Source organism: Coffea arabica, chromosome 1c (assembly GCF_036785885.1).
Source record: "Coffea arabica cultivar ET-39 chromosome 1c, Coffea Arabica ET-39 HiFi, whole genome shotgun sequence".
Lineage (NCBI taxonomy): Eukaryota > Viridiplantae > Streptophyta > Magnoliopsida > Gentianales > Rubiaceae > Coffea > Coffea arabica.
The window spans coordinates 18327693-18343463 of NC_092310.1; the positions used below are offsets into that span (position 1 = coordinate 18327693).

Below are 15771 nucleotides of genomic sequence, written 5' to 3' on the forward strand. Positions count from 1 at the left end.
AGAGTGGCTCGGCTTCTGCACCTCGCGGTCCCTGTGGACACTGTGGGAAGACAAACCACACCGAGGACAATTGCTGGAGGAAACTGGGGAAATGTCTGCGGTGTGGAAGTGCGGACCATCAACTGGCTACATGTCCGGTCCTGAAACAAGACGAAAAGGGGAGCCAACTACCGTCGAGAACCAATACTGGATCGGCCAAGGGAGACGGATCCAAACCAAAAGTTCCGGCTAGGGTATATTCCTTAGAGCCTCACCAGATCCCAGAGTCTTCCGAGGTGGTGGAAGGTACGATCCCTATTTTCCACCGCTTTGCCAAAGTTTTAATTGATCCTGGTGCCACTCATTCGTTTGTTAACCCTGATTTCATGTGTGGCATCGATATAAAACCTGCTAGCTTACCATATGACTTAGAGGTTAGTACACCTACGGAGAATCAACGTTTAGTGACTAGTATGGTTTATAAGGATTGCGATGTATGGGTAGGTGAAAGGAAGTTTCTAGGGGACTTGATTAGCTTATCCATTAAGGGGTACGACGTAATCCTGGGTATGGACTGGTTAGCCAAATATAACGCCCAACTGGACTGTAAAACGAAAATAGTTGAATTTCGCATTCCTGGCGAGGCAACCTTAAGGTTAGATATAAGGGGTAGGTTAGCCTCATCTGCTCTCATTTCGGGCATTCGAGCTAGGAAACTGATAAGTAGAGGGGCGCAAGGATTTTTGGCCTTCTTAATTAACACCCCTACGGATAAGTTAAAAGTGGAAGACGTGGCCGTAGTGAGGGAATTTCCGGATGTGTTTCCTGATGAGTTAGTGGCCTTACCTCCGGAAAGGGAGATAGAATTCCGAATAGATCTTTTACCTGGAACCGCACCTATCTCCAAAACCCCTTACCGAATGGCACCCGCAGAACTAAAGGAGCTTAAGTTGCAATTGCAAGACCTTTTGGAGCGGGGGTTCATCCACGAGAGTGAGTCTCCTTGGGGAGCTCCGGTTCTATTCGTGAAGAAAAAGGATGGAACGTTGAGGATGTGTATTGACTATAGGGGGCTGAACAACGTGACGATCAAGAACAAGTATCCACTGCCTCACATTGACGAGTTGTTTGACCAGCTGCAAGGAGCAGTGGTCTTCTTGAAGTTGGACCTCCGACAGGGATACTATCAGTTATTGATAAAGAAGGAGGACATTCCGAAAACTGCCTTCAACTCGAGATACGGGCATTACGAGTTCGTCGTTATGCCCTTTGGATTGACTAATGCTCCCGCCGCCTTCATGGACCTAATGCATAGGGTTTTTAAACCCTATCTAGACCGGTTTGTCGTGGTGTTCATTGACGACATTTTGGTCTACTCTAAGTCACGTGAGGAGCATGAGGAACATTTGAGAGTGGTGTTGCAGACCTTGAGGGAACATCAGCTATACGCCAAGTTTAGCAAATGCGAGTTCTGGTTGGAGAAAGTGGCATTTCTAGGGCACGTGATCTCTCATGAAGGTATTTCGGTGGACCCGGCGAAGGTTGAGGCCGTGACAAATTGGAAGAGGCCAGAAACCCCCACGGAAATTCGTAGCTTTCTAGGGCTAGCTGGATACTACCGAAGGTTTATTAAGGATTTTTCCAAACTAGCAGGACCTTTAACTGACTTGACAAAGAAGCATGGCCAGTTTATCTGGAACGGCCGTTGCGAAACGAGTTTTCAGGAATTAAAGAAAAGATTGACCATGGCTCCAGTATTGGTCTTGCCAAATGGAGTGGACGGGTTTGCAGTATATGCGGACGCGTAGCGAGAAGGATTGGGATGTGTTTTGATGCAGAACCGGAATGTGATTGCTTTTGCCTCTAGGAAATTGAAGCTTCACGAACAGAACTACCCGACTCATGACCTAGAATTAGCTGCAGTTGTGTTTGCTTTGAAAAAGTGGAGGCACTACCTATATGGGGTGACCTTCGAAGTGTTTTCGGATCACAAGAGTCTTAGATATCTTTTCTTCCAGAAAGAATTAAATATGAGACAACGGCGATGGATGGAATTTCTAGAGGACTACGATTGTACAATTAACTACCATCCGGGAAAGGCAAATGTAGTAGCGGATGCCTTGAGTCGTAAAGTGCAAGTGGCAGGGCTAATGATCAAGGAATGGGATTTGCTAGAATCCGTGTGCGAGTGGAAACCCTGTCTTGGGAGCCATAAGGTAATATTTAGCAATGTAAGGGTGACATCCACTCTACTGGAACGTATAAAAGAGGCGCAAGGCAAGGATTTGATGGTGCGGAAGTGGAGAGAGAAAGTGGAGAAGGGCGAAACTACGGACTTTAATTTGAGTCCTGAGGGTATTTTGAAATACCGAAATCGAATGGTAGTACCAAAGGACGAGTCATTAAAAGCAGAAATTCTGGAGGAAGCTCATCGGTCCAAGTATACAATCCATCCGGGTAGCAGCAAGATGTATCAAGACCTGAAGGGAACTTACTGGTGGGATAATATGAAGAGGGAAATCGCGCAGTACGTGCAGAAATGTCTTATTTGCCAGCAAGTGAAGGCGGAGCATCAAAAACCATCGGGTTTGTTACAACCCTTGGAGATACCCGAGTGGAAGTGGGAAAACATCACTATGGACTTCGTTTCAGGTTTACCAAGGACGCAAAGGGGACACGATGCCGTTTGGGTGATCGTTGATCGATTAACCAAGTCTGCCCATTTCTTGCCGGTGAACATGAAGTACTCAATGGACAAATTGACCCGATTGTACATGGATGAAATTGTAAGGTTACACGGCGTGCCTGTGAGCATTGTCTCTGATCGGGATCCACGGTTTGTATCGCGATTTTGGCAGAAGTTTCAAGAAACCCTGGGGACGAAACTCAACTTGAGCACTACTTATCATCCTCAGACGGATGGCCAGTCAGAACGGACGATTCAAACTCTCGAGTACATGCTACGAACTTGCATTCTGGACTTTGGAGGCAGTTGGGGTCAGCACATGACCTTGGTGGAGTTCGCGTACAACAATAGCTTCCATTCGTCAATTCAAATGGCTCCGTACGAAGCTCTCTACGGACGCAAGTGCCGCTCACCGATTTACTGGGACGAAGTAGGTGAAAAGAAAGCACTGGACCCGGCAACCATTCCCTGGATGGAAGAGGCTCAGGAAAAGGTCAAGTTAATTCGGCAACGACTTCAAACAGCTCAAAGTCGACAAAAGAGCTACGCGGATAATCGAAGGAAGGACTTGGAGTTTGAAGTTGGAGACTACGTATTCCTCAAGATCACACCCTTACGAAGTCTTACAGCGGGGAAAGGAAAGAAGCTTCAACCGCGGTACGTCGGACCCTACAAGATCCTTCAGAGGGTTGGAGCGGTCGCGTATCGATTGGAACTGCCATCCAGTCTTTCTCGAATCCATGATGTATTCCACGTCTCGATGCTAAAGAAGTACCATCCTGATCCATCCCATGTATTGCAACCGGAAGAGATCGAAGTAGATGAATCGCTTGCCTATGAAGAGAAACCGGTTCAAGTACTCGATCGAAAGGTCAAAGAGCTCCGAAACAAGAAGATTCCACTAGTGAAAGTGCTATGGAGAAACCACGGAGTGGAGGAAGCTACCTGGGAGATGGAAGAGGAAATGCGAGATAAATACCCAAACCTTTTCGAGAATTAAGGTGAGAAATTTCGAGGGCGAAATTCTTTTAAGGGGGGGAGAGTGTGAGAACCCGTAAAACCCTAATATTTTCCTAGGGTTTATTTCCCCTTAATTGCATGTTTTCTGCATTTTCTGGCTTAGAAATATTTTCTTAGTGGATTTTATGAGCAATTATAGTTTTAAGATGATTTTTCTAGCATTGGAGAATTTTTAGAAAATTAAGAGTAAATAGTGGACGTGGGACCCACTAGTGCGAAAAGTTCGGAAAAATTCGGCCAATAAGGTTAAGTTTCGGATACTGTGTAAAATTTATCGGGTGTTAAGGGATAAGTAGAGTATATGAAGTGATTGATGTGAGAGAGAAAAGAATGATAAGATTGCATTTAATAGAGTGACACATGTCACTTTCTTATTGGATACCTTTTATGAAACACTATTCACCTTTTGACATTTTTTTGACTTTTGACCCAACTAAGTAAATATCCAAAAATTCACCAAAAATCACCATATTTCTTCTCTTGTTGGCCGGCTCTCCTTAGCTCAAGAAGGAAGGGAACTTCTCCATTTTTGCAAGCTTCCATTTGGTCCAATCTACCACAAACCAAAGCTTAGAGTTGATTTCACTCCATAAAAACTTTCCTTCTAGTGTTAGTAAGTAGTTTGGTGAGATTTGTTTGAAGGCCTAAGGTGGTCAACATCCCTCTCTCTCTTGGTTCTTGGTAAGTGAAGCTTGAAACACCCTACTATCTCTAATGATGCTTATTTTGTGCTTAATGGAGGCATGAGAGGAGTAATATGTGATTTGTTTCTTGATTGGGTTTGTTTTGGTGAAGTTTTCATTTTATTGAGAATTTTTCTGGTTTAATATGAAATGAAGGTTGTGGCTTTGCATGATGAATGGTAATGGTTGATAATGACTCTATGAGGTGTATTGGATAGGAAAATGCAACTAATTTTGGATTTGGATGGAAAATTGGAAAGTTAGGGTTCTTGAAGCCCCAATTCTGTCCGGTTTTAGATCACTGTGTTAGAGGCCGAATTTGACTTTGCTCAAAACATGAAAGTTGTAGGTATTGATGAGGTTGATGTGCCTACAAAATTTCAGGTCATTTGGATTAGTGTGGAATGAGATATGACGAAATTACTGTAGCTGTTCTGCTTTGGACAGAATGCGAAAACTGCGATAGTAATTGGCCATTTTGACTGGTATTGGTTTAGATTTTGGAGTTGGTGTCTTCTGATGAAATGTAGTTGGATGACTTAGCTAACTTATGCCTTTGGAATTTCGGCATTTGGACTTGTATGGACTGAGATATACCGATTACAGTTTTTTGTGTTTTGCGAACCTGTTTTAGGAATTCTGGGTTAGTATTTGGCATTTTCGACCTAGTTAAGCTAGGAACTGGATTGAGTGACCTTCTACATTGTTGTAGCCCTGTTCCATAGCTTCGAAACGGTGGGTCTTACACCCCCAACCGATATTTGTAGTGAGAGTTGTACCATTACCGCATTATGACGGCAAAACCGATTTTCTTATTAAGGCTTAAGTTAAAGCCCTTTCTTAATTTCTGGTTTACTATCATGCTTATTTGTGCATACGAAACCCTATTGGGGTTGTGTTAAGCATTGCTATACGACTCGTTATCGAGTCTCATTGCATTTGTTGCGTGATTCTAGGGCGTGACGGTAGTTCACGGCGGATTGGTGACCACGGTGTATGAAACACCACTTTCTCGCTTGGTGAGTATACTACTCACTTACTTGCTATAATGTGGCTTTGTGCTATGTGTATTTGATGCCTTGAAGGCTTAATTGGTTATTGAAAGTGATTGAGGTGAGGGTGTACTTGACCGCTCTCACCCCTTGTGTTTTTCTTCATAGCTATCTACTGTTCCACTGAAATACTGCATTTGTTATATGAGATACTGAATTCCATGCATGGAAACTGAATTGGGTTGTTTGGACTGTTGTCCTACTACTTTACTGTATCACTGAGCTCAACCCCGTTTGGTAGTCAATTGAATCGAGCCGGCGAGGGCTTGGTCGTGAAGATTGAATTGCCACGGGGACTGTACTGGGGAACCTTGTGGTAATGAGACCCTTGGTTCCGGTAAACTCGAGTATTACCAAAAATATTACTGAATGGAGTGCGGGCCCGGTTGGGGTATGTTGGGTGGAAGGAATGGAAGTAAAGAGTTGTCTACGGTTTGGTATTTTAACATTGACGGAGAGTCAATGAGGTTGGTTCAAGATTGCAAGCGTGGAAATGGGCTCTTGAGAGCCGACCGTATCCTTTTACCGTTTTGCTTCATTGCTTATTTGTGCACTTTAAATGAAGGTTCATTCTTATATGACTTTGATTGCTTATTGGGTGGTATACCACTGGGCTTTGGCTCATTCCGTGTTATTTGTTTTCCTTACAGGGATATAATTGCTTTTGAAAATGGACTGGATAGTCAATTGCCATACTGAGCTTGTAAATGTCTTTTGTATAGCTCTTGAAGTGAAACCCTAATGTATAACGGGTTCATTTCCTTTTGATAGGCAAATCGAATGTGTACTCCTTAATGAATGGTTTTGGCATGCCATTATGGTTGTAAATGTTGATTTCCGTTGTACATATATGCTTGGCTATGGTTTAGATAAATTTCGGCTTCGGTTTTCGTTTTATTTTATTTTATTTTATTTCATGTTTTGACTTGTTTGCGCGCGATGGTATGTTCCGGAACGTTTTAGATTGACGTAAACGTACCGTTAGTCCTGGCGAGAGCTGGGCAGGCAGTCCGCTAACCCCTCTGGTTCGCCTTAGGGGAAGGTGGGGCTGTCACACAAACTCCTCGCAAACCATTTCCTCTTCCTTCTTAATACCAAGATACCGCCACACTCCACCCCATATCCACTCCTCACCTCGTGATTAACGACAGAGAGAGAGAGTGAGCCGAGCCTCCCATCTTCTTCCCATTCTGCTGTGAGCCGCGACTGGAGACCAACCGAGAGAGGGAGAGCCGAGCTCCTTATCCGTTTCCTTTCTGTCCGCAAACTAGAGAGGAAGAGAGTGACTTGCGGTTCATTTTTCCTTTCATCCGTGAGTTGGTGAAGGCTGAGAACCAAATTTCTTTTATCCAACCACAAGCCAGAGCAAGGGAGAGAGAGGCAGCTAGCGGTCTGCATTTTCTGGACTGCCGAGAGGAGGAAAACATTTTGCAGCTAGCCGAGGGTGTTGAGCTCCAAACTAAGGTAAATTCTGGACCTGGACTAGATGTTTATAGGTTGATGAAGTTGCTTAGAGGCATGCATGTGAGAGGTGTACGGTTGGAGGAAGAATTAAGTTACCAGAAAATTTGGTTTCGAAAGAAATTGGAACTGCCGTGAGTTTGAGCTGGGAATTTCAGCTTTAGTTTGTTTGATTGTGATGATCTGAGCTTAGTCTTGGGCCAATTTGATAGATAGCCTTTTATTTGGTGTTGCATGTGAACTTTATGGCTAGGATTTCGGTTGCATGGCTGGAAATCTTTATTAGAAGTTGTTGGACTGCTTAATCAATTTTCCAGCTTAGCCGATGGAGTTGTTTTGGGAATTGTATGGATATTGTAGTATGAATTTACTAGAAAAGTATTTGACTCTCTTGGTTGTGCGTTTAGCTAACTTAAACTTGGATGATTAATATGATTAAGGCCTTGCATGTTAACTCTGTGCAGCCGGATGATGAATCAAGAAACATAAGAAATTCTGTTTTTATGAATTGTTGCAGCCGAGAGCTTGTCCTGTATTTTACAGCTTCATTTGATTCAATTTTGTTGTTTTGAGTTTGTAACCATGATTAACTAGTTAATAACATGATAATTGAGCTTTGCATGTAGCTAATTAATGGGTTTAAAACAGAAAAATAAAATGAATTAGAATTCTGCTACACGTATGTTCGACCGAGGCCAAGCTAAACAGAATTTCTGGATTTGTTTTAGATGAGTATAATTGTTGTTTGAATCTGGTTTTGATATGGAAATCTTTACTAGCTAGCTACGTGTTTGCATGTCCTGATGGAGTACTTAAAACTCTGTTTTAACCGAGGAAAAACTGGATTAAGAACCTCTAACTGCTGGAAAATTTCGTAAGCTGCTGCGAGTCTTGAACCTGGAATTTTGAGGTTCAGGATTGTTGTTTGAACTTAACTACGAACTGGAAATGTTAAATTCAATAGATAAGTTGATGCATGACGAATTTGAGAATCTAAAACCATGTTTTAGCCAAGGAAAAGTTGGATTTATAAACCCCTAAGTGCTGGAAAAGTATTGATAGCCGAGAGGTATGAACCAGAATTTTCAGTTTGTCTTTGGAAATTCTAATTGGTTTCTGGAATTTTATTTTTTTTCCCTTGAAATATAATGGTTTAGAAATGCATAAGAGATGTAAATTTTAAGTTGTGTAAGAGGTTTAACGATGAAATATTCGATATATTGAAAGATTGAACCAAAAATGTTGGTATATAAATGCTGGAATTTCTTTTGTGATAGCCGCAGGTTGAGTTGGAATTTTAGCTTGGTTTTGAAAATTTTCCTTTAAAGCATAATGGTTGGAAATACCTGGAATATGTTGTTTTAAAGCCTTATAAGATATGTTGATGTGAAACATTTGAATTGTGGTTTGAATTGATCAAAAATATTGAAGTGTAGACCTAGAAAATTTTCAAGCGAGTTGATAGAGTTAGTAAAGGAATTTTCCATATTTCTTGTGGCGAATTTTAGTCCAAAAATGTTGTTTTGAGCTGTAAATTTCATATTATTGCACAATATACTCTGTAGCTTAATAACCATCCTCCGCATGTCAAGTTAGTGTTAACAAAGGAGAAATTAAGGAAGTAATCGTACGTTGAATTGCTAATTGATGACTGTTGTACTTAGCTGATGACAGATTAGTATATATATGATTTCTTGGCTGAACCATTTACTGGAATTAGGCTTTATTTGCCTTGGTATATGCTGGTATGTATGTCATATTTAAATGTATGGATGGTTTGAATAAAAGCCTTATGGTGTTAAAAGAGAAAAAGGAGTTTTTCACAAGTAAAAAATGAGTTTCCAGATTTTTGGATGTCCCTGACCAGTCTCAGTGAAATGCATGTATCTTGGTGTAGGAAAATCCTTTTAAGGTGCCGTCAGTGGCATTTGAAACTAGAATCATGGGCCGTTGTTCTGTAGAAATTTCATATTTTTCCTCCATGTGTACTGCTGTCCGTGACTCCTCAAAGTAGGCTGACCTGCTGGAATGTTCTGTTCCTTCATGAAACTGAAATTGTGACTTGGATCGAACATTTAGCTTATTTGTGATTTGAATTCCTAATTGAATTGTGGTTGGAAGTGATTGATGGTTGTCAAAGGCTAATGATTGATGAAGCCTTGGCCATTTGAATGATTTTATAAGTATTAAAGGGGGATGACATTTAATTGCTGAAATTTCTTGGAGGCCTTACCTTCATTTTTGATTTAGTTAAGATGTGATATGAACTTGCCAGAAACCAAGTGCTAATGATTGACGAAGCCCTAGTGAGATTTCTATTTGAAATGTGAGTTGGGTATATGGACAAATCTGAAATATTACGTGCTTACAAATCGGAATCGTAAGGAATCCATTTTGGTCCTGTGAACTTGAGAAAGTTTTAAGCAAGCATTTTAAATATATCTTCACTCTAGTATGGTGCGATGAAAATCTAGCACTGTATGTTAATGTTAGAAACGTCATGTAGGGATTTTCTCAACCTCGCCAACTCGATATTTCTTCCTTTAAGTTTAAACTAGCCTTATTACCTTTAGAAAATGATTTCCCTAGTTTCTAAAACTCTAGCCTTGTTTTACTCCTTTTCTTTTCTCTAAGAATTGTCCTTGGTTAGTTAACTATAGGAAAAGTTCCAAAATACGAGTTTTAATAATTTTAGTTAAAAGCATAGAAACTTTGTGAGGATTCGCAAAAACTATTATTTATGCCTAATTTAGGGCTTAATAAATTATTTAATTAGATTTTATTTCCAAGGAATATTTTCTAGTCTTATTAGACCTAAATACATGGTAATATAACTTCGTTATATTTTTAAAATGATTCGTTTCAAAAATTAATTTCCTAGAGCGCGTTTAGTAAAAATAGTGAATAGTACTTGGAGATTTTATCCGCGTAATAGCACAATAAGCTTGGAATATTGGAGACTTATACTATGGTCCTAAAATAGGTAATCTTATGAATAAAAACTCAAGTGATAGTTAATAGCGCAATCGTTATAAGAATTTCTCGGAAGTTTCGCGTTATAGCGTTAAATTTGACGGTACGCGTTTTCACACGCGCGACTTCAATTGAGGGACTTTAGACCCTTATTTCGGGACAATTAAGAGTGGATAATATTTACATGAATATATATGCCTTGGAGGTTTAGTGCACTAGTGAACCAAACGCGCGAGAAAATCGAGCCGTAATCGCACCAAACGGCCCCTAATGAGAGTTGACTTTTGGGTGAATTACCACCACTTATTTCACCTTCTCTTGGAAGCTAAAGGAAATCAGATTTCCCTCCACCTTCTCTCTCCTCATTGCCGACCAGCTCCCTCCTCTCTCTACCTCATTTGCAACAAAATTTCCGCTCACTAATCTCACTCAAAACCACCCCAAATCATCTCCAAATTTAACCAAACTTGCACCACACCTAGCTTGACACTTGAGGATCATTTTGAGCTGCAAACAAGGGCTGAAAATCACGGTTTTTCTGGGGTAATAGAGGGCCAAAAATTCTGCTGAACATCAACCCAAAGTAAGTGATGATCCACTCTTGAAAACTTGAAGTTTGGAAGCTATCTTACCTTGTTAAGTTCATGCATGCATTTGGTTAGCTTGTGTATGGTGTAAAAATGTGATAGTGGGCTCTTGGAATTCCCACACTTGGGTTGTTGTTGCTGATGTGATGATTGATGGTGATTATATTGTTGGTTTAGTGGTTATAATGATGCATTAGTGGTGGGTAATTAGTAGAAACTTCATTGGGTGTAAGAAGCAAAAATTTCCGATTTTGCCCCTGCCATGTTCGGCCATTTCCAGGCCAATTTTTAATGGTTTAATGGCTTGAATTGGATGTTTATAGGATGTATTAGATGTGTGAAAAATTTCATTGGAAAATATTGAGGTTTTATTGAGCAAATGAATTTTTCTTGAGAAACTAGCAATCTGGAAAACTGTTCGCGTATGATTCTGACCAGTGGTAGTATTTTGGCTATAACTCTGTCCTCGGATGTTGAAATCATGTGCCGTTGGTGGCGTTGGAAACTAGACATTCCTGGCTTTAATTTGGTATATAATAAACGTTCTGATTCTTTGTGAACAAGCCGAACCAAATGTTTTAAGTTCGCTGTCCTGTTGCTCTGTTCGTCTGGAATGAAGTGTTCAGGCAGCAACTTGATGCCCGATTTTGAACCCGATTGGTGCCAAATTTGGTAACGATTTCTTCTGTGATATTTTAGTCCTATGAATTTATTTTCCAACGGCATAAGCCATGCTCGATTTCGAGTTATATTGACTGAATTGTGACCAAAACAAGTGGACTGCTCTGTTTTGGAAAAACCCTAATATTGGACTGGTTTGGAACAAGATATTGGAGTGAACTTGTTAATTGATGTTCTTGATACTAAACACTTACCAAAGGCATTATGGATGTTTCTTAGGCCTTTATTTCACAAATGAACCATGATTGGATAGTTTGCTTGATTAAACGTTTTGAAATGGGTAATGAAAGTCTCAAGGCAGATTACCTTATAATTTTCCTGAACTTTGGCTGACTAATTAACTATCTTACCGAAGGTATTTTTCCATGAAATTTGATAGAGTGGTACCTTTCATATGGGAGTAAAATACTGCCTATTTTGGTGCCAATCCAAGTTCATTTCGATACCTAATTAAATCTCTAATGTTGGAGGTTCAAATCTGAAAATTCTTCTCTAGTCTTGAATTTCCCTATCTTCGGGCTACCGTATCTCGGTACTCGAAACTCCAATTCTTGATCCGCTTGTTTTGTTATACACCTCACTTGCAACACTAATTGAGCTGCAAATTTCAGAGGCCAGTTTGCAACGTGTGAATCGTGCCGAATTTCCAAAGTTGGCCGAAATCCAACTTAATTCTGCCATAAAAACCAACCGTGTCTTCAAGCTCATTTTTGACCACTTTTCACTTTGATTCATGGAAAAGTGTCTTCTAGGAACTTATAGTACTTTCTCAGAGGTTTCCAACGGTATAAAGTTTTCCAATTCTCGACTTATACCGAGCGAGTTACGATTTTTTCAAAGATTCATCATAAAACTGAAAATTTTCCAATCTCAAAGAAATAGAGTTTTTTTTCAAGAACTCTTTATTCTTTTAATATTCTTAAACGTTTTGCTCACGATTTTCATGATAAAAACTCAAATAATATTGTACATAATAAAAGGCGAGTTGAACCTCGATTTACGTGTAATTGAGGTTCCTTTCTCGAAATAATCCTTAGATTGTACTAGTGTACAATCTTCTTGATAAGTGGGTTAATTGTGTGATTATCCACTGTTAATTGCCAGGCGCACAAGGAGACCTTCAAGAGGATCTCACAGTGGACACTTGAACTCCCAGAAAATAATTCTTATTGAATTGCTCGGTGAATGTCAAGTGTGTGAATTTTGATACTTGCTTATTGTGGTATTTGTTGGAAGTTTTAAAAATAAGGGCGGGTGCGTACTTTATCGCACTCGTTCTAATTTCAAATGAATGAATGAAATGTATTGAATGAATGAATGAAATGCAATGTTATGTCATGAATGCTTGCGTCGCTGGAGTGAACCTCCTCGACTTTCAAATGAATGGGGGATGCCCAAACTCATAGGCCGTCCTTAGACTTGAGCCAGCAATGGGCTTGGTCGGGGATTTGGGCGAGCCATGAGATACATATAAGCTCGACCTAATAAGAGGTCTTGCTTGGCATACTCGTCGAGTATCGCCTTATACTAGACTTGTGGGCCCTTGGGGTGTACGGTGGACGGAGGGAAGTAAGTGGTGATCTACGGAAATGGAAATACCGACCCAGTTGACAGGAGGGTCAATGCGGGAAGGTATACGAATGACATCGGCAGATCGAGTGGAACTTAGCTCCTGAGAGCTACTATATCCTTGAATTGTTTCTGATTACTTTTCCTGTTTGAATGATTGATTATTGAAAAGACATGGTTTTAGTTATTAAATTTGGGATTGTTATTTGACAAAGTGCTTGCATGTGTGTTCTTGGCCTCACGAGCGTTTAGCTCACCCTATAGTTTTGTTTTCCTTAACAGGACCGAATCTTGGAGAAATATGAAGGAACCATCCGTTGTACTTTTGTTAAGACTCCTGTTATATATTTTGACTAGGCCCTGGTTTGGGTTGTACTTTTGGAAATTGTAAACTTGAAAAGTTTGGGGCCTTGATGTGTACTTTGAATTTAAGTCGTTTCATGATTACCCGATGTACTGGTGATACATTAAGTGACTTGTTAAGCTTGAACGCTTCCGCATTATTGTATTCATGTTGCTCTCATCGAAGTGTTTAGTTCGGTTTTAAATTGAATGGAATTGCTTGAATCCTGGCGAGAGCTGGGCAGGCGTCCGCGGATACCCTTTGGTCCGCCTTAGGGAGATGTGGGGCGTCACAGTTGGTATCAGAGCACTAGGTTAGAGGTCTATATGGGAGACATATTAGATACTCTACCTTTAAGACTCGATATGGGATGACTTAATCCTACCCTAAGTGATTCTTGAGGTGAGCTAGCAACTAAGTTAGTCCTACCTCAGGTGACGAATGGGATGAACCAACGATTAAGATAGGCATGCATTGCAGGATATTGGAACTGAGTAGTGATTTAAGTTTCTAACTTGAAAAATATTATTATTGTTATTATTTTTGCAGGGATGGCTGATGGAAACGGAGCCCCGGCAGCTAATGGGAATGACCATGCGAATGGTCATTACGAGCCTCTTAGGACTATCTTCTACCGAGCTCTAGCGGGAGGAGATCAAGTACGCTACTCACTGTATGATAGATACCCTCGATGTTCGTGTAGGTTGACTTTCGCCTACCCGAACCACTTGGTGCTTGCTTTGGACGACGAGCGTCGTCAGTTGGTGGATGCCAACCGCGATCTACAGGCTGAGGTAGACGCGCTTAGGCAGATGGTTAGCGCTCAGGGTGAGCGGATTGCCGAGCTTGAGGAGGTGCTAGAGGGTGAGGTAGCCACATCTGCAATGGTTAATGAGGAGCTTCGGGATACTAGGGCTCGACTCATTAGGTTAGGACGGGATGTCCGTACTCGGGCTTCCGAGATCCTGGTTGATGCTACTAGTTTGGTTGAGGACGCTACTGCGGTGATTCCTGATGATGAGGAGGAGGATCCGGAGGAGGAGGTTCCTCCTGATAGCCCTGCTATGGACTAAGATCCTAGTCGTTGACCCCTTTTGACTTTTGACTGGTACAGTTAGGACTAGTTAGGGTGACGCGAGTGCTGAGGCCATTGTATTTTGCATGCTTGTGTGGCCTACTTTTGGGCACTTGTTCTTACTTTAGTCTTCTGTGACTAAAAGTATACTTTTGAGCACATGTGTGCTATATTTTGTGAATTGTCCCTAGCTTGCTAATTGTACGAATTTGACATGCTTATGAATGTAAATTATTGTTAATTTCAATGCTTTCTTGGTTAGTTCTAATTTCGATATATTTCTTGTTTTCTGCTTAAATTAATCTATTTCTTGCACTAGGCACATTTAGGCTAATGGAAGGATTAAGGAGTGGTCGAGGCCGTGGGCGAGCGTCTAGACAGGCCCAACCTCAGGGGGATGACCAGGGATCGGCAATTGGACCGACCCAGGGACAGGAAAACGTTGAGGGTAACCAAGTGGCTACTGCCATCAATAGGTTGACTGATATCCTAGAACGTCTAGCGGAGAGACAGGGTTCTGGACCATTTAACCAACCAAGGGGCCAGGATAGGGGAGAGGATAGAGCCCTGGAAAGATTCCTAAAGTTTAACCCGCCTAAATTTATGGGTGAACCTGACCCCGAAGTAGCGGAGAATTGGTTAGAAAGGATGACCAATATATTCGCCGCACTAGACTACACTGAGGATAGGCGAGTGAACTTTGCTGCTTTTCAATTTGAGGGAGTCGACCGAAAGTACCGGCTAGGGTCTACGCATTGGACTATCCACAAGTTCCAGAGGCGACCGAAGTGGTCGAAGGTACAATTCCAATCTTTCACCGCCTAGCTAGGGTTCTAATTGATCCGGGTGCAACGCACTCTTTTGTAAACTCTGATTTCATGAGTGGAATAGACTTGAAGCCAATTAAGTTACCATATGACTTGGAGGTTAAAACACCCACTGGGGACAAAAGTCTAATTGCTAATCTGGTGTATAAGAATAGTGAAATCTGCGTGAAGGAAAGAAAATTGCTGGCCGATTTGATAGGCCTGGCGATTAAAGGATATGATGTTATCCTAGGGATGGATTGGTTAGCCCGATATAATGCTCAGTTAAATTGTAGGACGAAAATTGTAGAATTGTGTATTCCAGGGAAGGCAACCTTGAAATTGGATGTGAGGGGTAAGTTAGCCTCGTCTGCACTTATTTCGGGAATTCGGGCTAGAAAATTGTTAAGTAAAGGAGCTCAAGGGTTTTTGACTTTTCTTATTAATACCCCTAGCGATAAGGTGAATCTGGAGGACACATCGATAGTGAAAGAATTTTCTGATGTTTTTCCTGAAGAATTGGAGTCTCCACCCCCGGAACGGGAAATAGCTTTTAAAATTGATGTAGCTCCGGGAACAGCACCTATATCAAGGACACCATACAGGATGGCTCCAACTGAGTTGAAGGAGTTGAAGTTACAATTACAGGATTTGTTGGAACGGGGTTTTATACGAGAGAGTGATTCCCCGTGGGGAGCCCCAGTTTTGTTTGTAAAGAAGAAAGATGGGAGTTTGAGGTTATGTATAGATTATCGAGGCTTAAATGATGTTACGGTTAAGAATAAATACCCACTACCCCACATTGATGAACTGTTTGACCAACTGCAAGGGGCGGTAGTGTTTTCAAAGTTGGATC

At 41.2% G+C, this 15771-nt stretch overlaps 1 pseudogene; it reads left to right on the top strand.

Annotated features, from left to right (window-relative positions):
* LOC140004789 (uncharacterized) overlaps nt 1–15771 on the top strand; it is a 50704-nt pseudogene that overhangs the window by 15935 nt on the left and 18998 nt on the right.